The sequence below is a fragment of the Zonotrichia leucophrys genome, chromosome 2 (assembly GCF_028769735.1).
Source record: "Zonotrichia leucophrys gambelii isolate GWCS_2022_RI chromosome 2, RI_Zleu_2.0, whole genome shotgun sequence".
NCBI lineage: Eukaryota > Metazoa > Chordata > Aves > Passeriformes > Passerellidae > Zonotrichia > Zonotrichia leucophrys.
Genome location: NC_088171.1, coordinates 124,791,204 through 124,800,010, shown reverse-complemented (window position 1 = coordinate 124,800,010; position 8,807 = coordinate 124,791,204). Strand labels below are relative to the sequence as shown.

Sequence of the window (8,807 nt, the reverse complement as noted above, 5' to 3'; positions counted from 1 at the left end):
CCAGGCTGCTGTTTCAGGCTGCCTGCAAGCTAAGACATCAGGGATAATTTCCCTAACAGAAGGTTGCCAAAGGCTGCATCCAGCATGGGCCCCACAGCCATATTTGATGGCTGTTGCAGCCTACCTGCACTTCTAGCTGAGGATGAGACTGGCAGCAGTCTTAAAGCTCAGGCAGCTGAGGAAGCAGGATTGGATCCCAGTCTTTTGGACCATTTGGGTAAAATTTCAGAACAAAGCAGAGAAGGCAGGAACATTATCAGCACTGGAGTCACAGCTGATGCCAAGTTGATGCTGCCTGGAGAAATATTCCATGTAATCCTGTGAACAGTGATTGAAATTATTTAGGTAGCTTCTGTTTGCTATGGGATGGTTTTTATATCAAGGTCAAGGGAAGAAGTAATGTCTTCCTCTGCCATCACTAGCAAGAGTAATCACAGATGGAGAGCTATTATCCAAGCCTGCAGCTAGGGATATTTTTCTACTGTAGAAAACAGTAAGAAAATTTCTAATAGTCATTTTTCTACTGGTCTTTAATTTGATTAAAGGCACTGGCAAATGCTTGGGCCTCTTTCTATTCTGCCCACTGCAACAGTGAGGGGAAGAGCAGAAATAATGGTGACATGTAACCCCATCACTGGAGAGTGATGCACAGGGCTGGGATCCTCTCCACAGGCACCATCACAGCATGTTGCTGGCATTTGCAAACTTTGCTTGCTGTCTACTTATTTCTTAACAAAGTTGTTTCATTCTTTTTAAATGTCTTTTACTTGCTTTATTGAAGACCATAGTTCCACACTCTGCAGATAAGTACATAAAGAAACATAAGAAACAGGCAGGCTCACCCACACTTTTAATAGATTTCAAAATTGCATAAAGCAGTTGCCAGTTGGCATGGATGTGACACAGTAATGCAGCATCACATTTCCTTACCCTGTCTCACTGTGCACTGCCTCTTGCCACACAAAGCTGCAGGCACACAAAGCCCTTTCAATGCCTACCTCTTCTGGACTGCTCCCAGTGATGACAGATGAGCTCTTCAGTTGCCTGTGCCAGGCCTGCAAACTGATGGTGCTCACAGCCTGTGCCAATGAAAGCTCTTTGCATTACCCTTGTAAATATTGTGCCATTTACCTCCCACCCCACTACTCTGAAGAGCACCAGGCTTCCTGGCACCTCAGCTGGGTTACAGGTAATGTCCATTTCTCTTTCATTTTGCCTGAAACTGGTTCTGCATCCATTAAGTAGCAGATCAGTGCGCAGCTGAGCCATCTCCTGCCAGGTGCTGTCATAGCAGGGAATGGCCTCATCAGCCAGACTAGTAGAGGGTACACTGACCAAGCCCCCTTCCCCCCCATATATAATCAGGTACTCATATTTTTAAAGGCAAAAAATGTTTTCATATTCAAATAGATCTGGGCCACATAGTACCATGCACACATCCAAGGTATCCCACAGTAGTATTCACAAAGTCTGTGCCTATAATAATAACCCAGATGTGCCTAGGAATGCTCCCAGGTGCAGGGGCCAGCTGGCACTGAGTGGCTTACAGCTATGCTAATAAATTTCCTCATCCTCCCAGGCAGGGCTGCTGCAAGCAAACCACCTACACTGCTCTGACCATGCTCAGGCATTGCTCAGAGGTGTCACTGCCATGGCCAGGGACAGCTCCAAGGTTTACCAGGAAACATACTGGGAGCTGTGGGCACACTGGGCGTGCTTGGAACTGCTCACACGGAGTAGCTGATTTTGCCCATCTGGCCAAATAAGCCATTTTCAGTGGTGTTACTCTTTCACACTGATTTGTCCAGAGCTTGTGTAGCACTGTGGTATTTGCTGGGTTCCCAGGACAAAGGAGGAATTGAGAATCTGACTCCAAGTTCTTAGAAGGCCAATTTATTATTTTATTGTATTGTATTGTGTTGATTATATTTTATTCTATTGATTATATTATATTACTAAAGAATAGAGAAAGGATCCTTACAGAAGGCTTAACAAGACACTAATGAAAAACCTGTAACCTCTTCCAGAGTCCCGACACAGCCGATGGTGATGGGTCATTAAGTAAAAACAATTCAGATTTTGGATTAACAATCTCCAAACCATATTCCAAAGCAGCAAAACACAGGAGAAGCAGATCAGATAATTATAATTTTCATTTCTCTCTGAGGCTTCTCAGCTTCCCAGAAGAAGAAATCCTGGTGAAAAGGGATTTTTCAGAAAATATGACAGTGACGTAGCACAGCTGCTGTCCATATAGGAATGTTTGCAAATGCCATCACCAGCACCTGGTGAGGGGCACAGAGAGACTGTCCTCTCTTCAAGCTGGCTCTCACTGCCAGGAACAACAAACATTCTGCAGCCACAACACTTTAGTAATCATCTCACAAGCTCCCACCACTATTCCCACTAATCAATTGTTCACTGGCTGCCATCAGAGGGACCTGGTGCTGGCTTGTAATAAAGTCATTGCCTGCAGATCCCAATTGCAATCTGCCTGGGCTGGAGCTGCCTTCTGCAGGGTTCCATGAGTTAGTGCTCTCTGTGCACAAGCTCTTCTGTCAGTTCTTGTGGAGTAAATGGAGGCGCTGCAAAACATTAAATCAAGGAGAAGTTAGTAGTGAGAAATTCCTTAGGCTTCAGACCCATCTTTAATATTTCCATTAGTGATTTCAGCACAATAAATATGAGCAGTGTTGATGAGAATTGTCAAAGTCCTGAACACGTGTGGGGACATGAGAAGAGAGGAGGTTTCATATCCTATTGGAGAGATAACTTCAGTACTACAGTATTAGAGATAGGATGAATGTCAATAAAATGAAAGATTATATATTTGGGAATAACATAACCCATGTGACAGCAAGGCCCTTACTGTTGCCATCCAGAGAGGAAGGCATGTGATTACAGATTGAAGAATGAACCACCACGAGAGGCAATCATGTGAAAAACATGTGGTTGCAGGACATGCCTGCAGCAACAGGGTATTCCAAAGAGTCTGCTGGGCTGGGCACTGGCTGGGAGAGCAGTTTGTAGTGGCAGGAGGGGCAGGGGAAGGGGCTGTCTCTCCTATGAGAGAAGGCTGGTGACTCTTAACTTGGCCATCCTAATAATAGGAGAGAGTAGGAGATGTAGCACACTTGCTGTTGTCCAAAATTGTACAATGGAGGTGAACCTTTTTCCTCTGGAAAAGGGACAGTCAGTGCAAGCCAATGTTTGCGTGCTTGACATAAATATAGGTAGGCTGGGATTTAAAAGATGTTCCTCTTCTCTAAACCAGTCTGCTGTGGAATAGCTATTCAAGTATAGCAAGTATGACATAAAGGAAGAGGTTTTTATGCAGTTTTCCTTGAGTTCAAAAGAACAGCACGACATACTCACCTGTGAGGGCAGAGAACAGGGCTGGCAATCCACATTCCCACTGCAATCCTTTTGTCCTACAACAGAAAAGCAGCAGTCTGTGCTTAAGTGTTCACTTGTTCCTGTGACCTGGGGAATGCAGAGGGACCCAGAGAGGCTGCAGCTGGCGTCAGCAGTCTCCATGCATCCTCCTGAATGGCCTCTGTGTCATGGCATGCCCCACCTTCTGCTGCCCTCCAAGCATCTTTGCCAAGTTTCATATCCTTCATTTGCATCCATGTTTGCATAATTGAGAAGTTTTTCAGTTTACTGCTGCATATTATTAAATTCATTGGTGGGAAATGAGGAGAGCTCCCAGCTGGAGTTAGTTTGCCATGTCAGAAAGCTGAGATGTAATAGAGAAACTGCACTGTGGGAGTAGGGACACCAGAATAGGACCCCCAAAATCTGACATGCCTGCCCTGCATTACAGCAGCAGTTTGGACCTGAGGGCTGGTTATGGTTGGGAATAGGGACTCCAGTAGGCAGTTTGGCTAATTTGGTTTCAGTGGGAGGGAAGATCCTACATGATAGCTGAAAGGAGACTCTGCTGGCAGTCAGGCTCATGCCAACATCATGTGGAATCACTACAAGCAAAGCAAGTGGGAAAAACACCTGCCCCAGTGGTCATCTCTCCCCATCAGAAAGGACCAAGTGTGTCTGAAGGCATAATTGAAAAACCATCAGCAAAGCCCTGAGGGTCGTCAGTATGAAGATTTATTAATTGATACAAATTGTTTTTTAGGGAGTGACTCATTTGTCATGGCTTACACAGTGCCTTGGAGAAAAAACTCCTTAAAGACAGAATGAAACCATTTGCCATAGTTGTGGAGGAGTGTCTGGAACAAGCTGCACATTTGCTTTCTGGCTCTGGCTGATGCCTGCAGAGCAAGGCTTTCTTTGCTGGTACCAGAATGGATGTGAAGTGAGTAAGCACCACAGCTGGTGACTGATGCCAGTTCTGGCAGGGAGGGATGCACAGTCCTAACAGCAGAATCAGGGGTGCATTGACTGAAACCCCCTTTGCTCACACTGACAGCTCCACAGACCCTTTGGAGAACAGCCCCCACAGTGGTCCTGCAAGGAAAGAGAGGGAATGGCTCTGCCTGGAGCAGAGATCCCAGCTGGCCAGACAGGGTTGCACTGCTGGGGCTCTTTCCCTTGTGTCCAGCGAGGACAGTGGCACATGGCCAGTAATGGTGACAGGCTCAGTGCTGCCCATGGGCCACCAGAGATGTCTGTGCTGAGATGGCTGGGGCAAGGAGGGAAGTGACACCAGCTAGGGGGCTGAGCGCAGGCTCACCTCAGCTCGGGAGTGAGGGTAGCATTTATGTGCTAAGTAAGAAGTGACAGACAGAAACTACTTCAGAAAATCATTCATTGCAATCCAGATGAAAACATGAAGGTTTTTAAGCTGTGAATTGAGCAGGCAGCCAGCCTTAGCCACAGGTGTCTGTTTCGCAAGGGAGAAAGTACTACTGCAGCACCTAATTAATCCTGAGCTTCACTCTGACAGGGAAGCCTGGAACTGAGGACAGCAAATTTTTTTCATGCACTCCTGCTTCAGCTTCCAGGTCTGACAATCAGATGTGCATCCTGGAGAACTCTACTAACCAGCAAGCTTTTATCATTTCAGTAACACACCTGACATTTTTTGCCGGTAACTCTTTCAGGTCTGTACCCAGCTGCTTCACTAGCTTTTCTCTGAGAGGTGAAGCCTGTCTCAGATGGTGGTGGCTCTAGTCAGTCACTGCTTTCTGCAGAAGGCAGGCAATTTCACTTTGAAGACTGTTCCAAACACACAAAAAACGTTGAACTGGAAGTTTTAAAATTTCTGTTGGCGGTACACTGGATGGAGGCAGATAGTAATGTAAGTTTTGTTACTGATTAAGGCAGGTATTCACATGAGAGTCTGATCTGTTATCACCAGGTTGTCCCCATGATGAACTTGCACACATTTGTTATTAAACTGGAACATGCTGCTGCCCCTTTTTAACTGCAAAGATAGTTTCCAGAACAGCTCTCTTAATGCCTGTGAGAGATTGTGTCACCATGATATTTTCTGAAAAATCCCTTTGCCAGGATTTTTCTCCTGAGAAGCTGAGAAGCCTCAGAGGAAAAGAAAAACATTCATCATCTGCTGCTGTGGAATGCAACAGGTGCATCTTTGATTGGTCCATGTGGTTGTTTTGAAGTAATGGCCAATTACAGTCCAGCTGTCTTGGACTCTCTGGTCAGTCACAAGATTTTATTATCATTCCATTCCTTTCCTTTCAAGCCTTCTCATGAAATCCTGTCTTCTATTCTTTTAGTGTAGTTTCATTATATAATTTTCTTTTAATACAATTTATATCATAAAACAAAAAATCTGCTTCTGAAACATGGAGTTAAGATTCTCGTCTCTTCCCTAGTCCTGGGACCCCTGTGAACACCACCACAGGCTTTCTCTTTTCCAGCAGTATCAGCTGGGCCTGAAGAAAGAGGCTGGGGAAGAGCAGAATGATTGAGGATATGGGCTCCCAGAGTAATCCCTCCATGGCCAGGCTGGGGTGAGTAGTTCCCTCTTCTCCCTCTCAATCTTAGAGATCCCCACCATCCCCTCAGCAGTGTCACCACAGGTGCCAGTGGGCCAGATGGACAGATGGACCAGGGAAACGATCAGCATTAAAACGTAACCTTTTCCCAGTGAGACCATTTCTGCCACGGCAGCTCACAGTGTCCTAGCTGAGAGCATGACCAAGGCTACCTTTACAGTCAGTGCACCTTCACAGGTGCCTGCCCTGCTGTCCCCCCAGCTGTGCCACCCTCCTCTGGCCCAGCCCTGCACCCTCAGCCCTTCTCTGGCAGCAGGGGAGCCACAGTGGGCTCTGGGCTGAGCCAGCCCTGCTGCCACCAATGGAAAGGGGCAGGCAAGGTCCATCCCTTCTCTCCATTCCTACAAAGAGGGATGGGAATTCCTGAAGAGACCAGGAGTTACATGAAGGTTATGCTGATATTTGGTTTAGACCCCTCAAGTGAGCCAAATATTGCAGTTTTATGGCAGTTTAAGGTAAAAGGTGGGAGGGAAAAGATTTTATTTTCCCCTTGCTCACTGCCACTCCTGAGCTATGGGTACCCACAGATCTGACAGGGGAAAATGGCTGTTTGGAGGTGGGAATTATGCAGAATATGTGTGACTGTGCAATAAATTACAGCTTCCTATCATAGATCAGTTCTGGATAACACACAGCCCAGTGAAATGTTTCTCGGATTTCTACTTTGCTGATTTTAGGAAATCAGAGAGAACATATCAGTGCTCAATATATTCACTTGATCTTGTGTGGGTGAGGTCAAGCTACCACTGCTGATCAGGAGCAATTACTGCTGCAAAGGAAGAACCCTTTTCCACCTACAGAGCTGTGTGTTCTTGTAAGCTAAGATCAAGATCTGAACTTAAATTGAACTACCAGTGAGAAAGTGTTAATATAAATCAGTCCTCATAAGCCAAATACAAATTGTAACAGCAATCATTAAAGCAACACAGAGTAGAAAAATATTACAGCTATGAAACTGCATGTTGTAATTACTGGTGTTATCTCAGTGCTTTATATTCAAAGTTCTCTGTTCTGAATACTATTAATGAATATTGATTTGGAGAACAGAAGAAGAACTTCTCAATATTGAAAATGGTTTAGCTGTATTTAAACTGAGACAGTTCCTTTTTTTTTTCCTGCCTTGGCTGTATCTTTCAACCCCCATCTAACAGCAGCTGTGATTTATTTTTAGCTTCTTTTTTTGCATATTTAAAAGGGTGTTTCCGTATGGTGTGAAGCATAAGCTAGTGCAGCAATTAGCTGGCAAAGAGACTGAGCTTTACAATTGCAAGTAAGTCAGAAAATAATTTTTGCTGTGAATCAAAGACATCTACACAAAGTGAACAGTATGCCTTGACTGTACACATACACTTCAGATCTCTTCATTCCATGGGCCCAGTGGAGTATACAAACTGAATTCAAAGGAGGACATCTAGCAGCAAGTTTAAATGCCTATAACACAAAAAATATTGGCTGTGTTGTTGAGCTGTCTTTTAATTCATAATACATAAAATATTGCAGAAATCAGCAATATCCTTTCAGAAGTACTACCCTGTACATCTAATGGAACTTGATCCTAAGGCTCCATTTGCATCTAAACAGAATGATCCATGCAGAAAATATCTGGCTTTTATTTATAAATTGCAATGAACATTTCTTTTTCTACTCAGAATGGTTCTCTTTAAAGAAAAGAAAGCTCTGTCTTCCAAGAGATGATGAACAACTGATTTCTTATTGTTTGGATAAGGTGCAGTGATCCTGTCAGTCAAGACAAGTTACACATGAGGGGTTGTAAGTCTGTGACTATATAAATGGCTTTGCCCTGCCATCTTCAACTAGGGAAGCAGCCTCCAGAAAATAAATTATGTGGGTACAGAGTAAACTCTTTTTACACTGCATCATAATTAAGAATTTATTAACAAGTCCTCATAAAGAAATAATTAATTTCTGAATCTTATTTGCTTTTTTGTTGTATAATTCTAAACAAATGTCTAGAGTTTCAGCCCTAAAAGACAAAAAAAGCCTTTACAACCAGGGAGCATTTTTATCTCTTATTGGTGTGTGTTAGAATTTTAACAATATAAATCAGTGTTTGGTTGTTTATTTTTTTCCATAGATGCAAAATCCCTCAGACTTCTCTGTCTGGTATTTCTCTTTCAGGCAGTTAGTTTCTGACTTCAGTGGCCTCATCAGCAGGGATGGGGAGGAAGGGCTTTGCTTTCCTATTCAGTTTTGCTTATTTATAGTGGTTTATTGGTTTAACCCGGCAGGAAGCCAAACCCCTCCCAGCTGCTCCCTCACTCCCCACCAGTGAGATGGGGCAGAGAAAAGGAAATAAAGGTAAAAGTCATGAGTTGAGATAAACAGTCTAATAGGACAGAAAAGTAAGGGAAAACAGTAACAATTATAAATGAATATAGAAAAGAAATTATGCATAATGCAATTGCTCACCACCCACTGAAACAATGCCCAGTGAGTCCCCAAGCAGGCCACCTCCAGCTGGCTCCCTCCAGTTTTATCACTCAGCAAGATGCCATGTGGTGTGGAATGTCCTTCTGGCCAGCTGGGGTCATGTGTCCCAGCTCCTGTTGCCCCCAGTCTCCTCGCTGTCAGGGCAGAATGAGAAGCTGTAAAGACCTTGACTTAGGGTAAGCACTGCTCAGCAGCAGCCCAAACATCACTGTGCTATCAACATTATTCTCATCCTAAATCCAAAACACAGCACTCTATCAGCTGCTCAGAAGAAAATTAACTCTATCCCAGCCTAAACCAGGATAACCAGCAGTTTAAAGGAGTTGAGCTTCTTCTCAAGGCAGACCAAGATTATTCTAGATCACCTCA

General features: G+C 44.2%; 1 long non-coding RNA gene across 1 annotated transcript; it reads right to left on the bottom strand.

Moving 5' to 3' along the window:
• Window positions 1–1,881: 1,881 nt before the first annotated feature.
• On the bottom strand, window positions 1,882–8,572 carry LOC135444515 (uncharacterized). The gene is made up of 3 exons (XR_010439231.1): window positions 8,418–8,572; window positions 3,376–3,431; window positions 1,882–2,585 (listed from the first exon to the last, which is right to left on the bottom strand). It is a non-coding gene; the product is annotated as an uncharacterized LOC135444515 (long non-coding RNA).
• Between the last annotated feature and the right edge of the window lie 235 nt (window positions 8,573–8,807).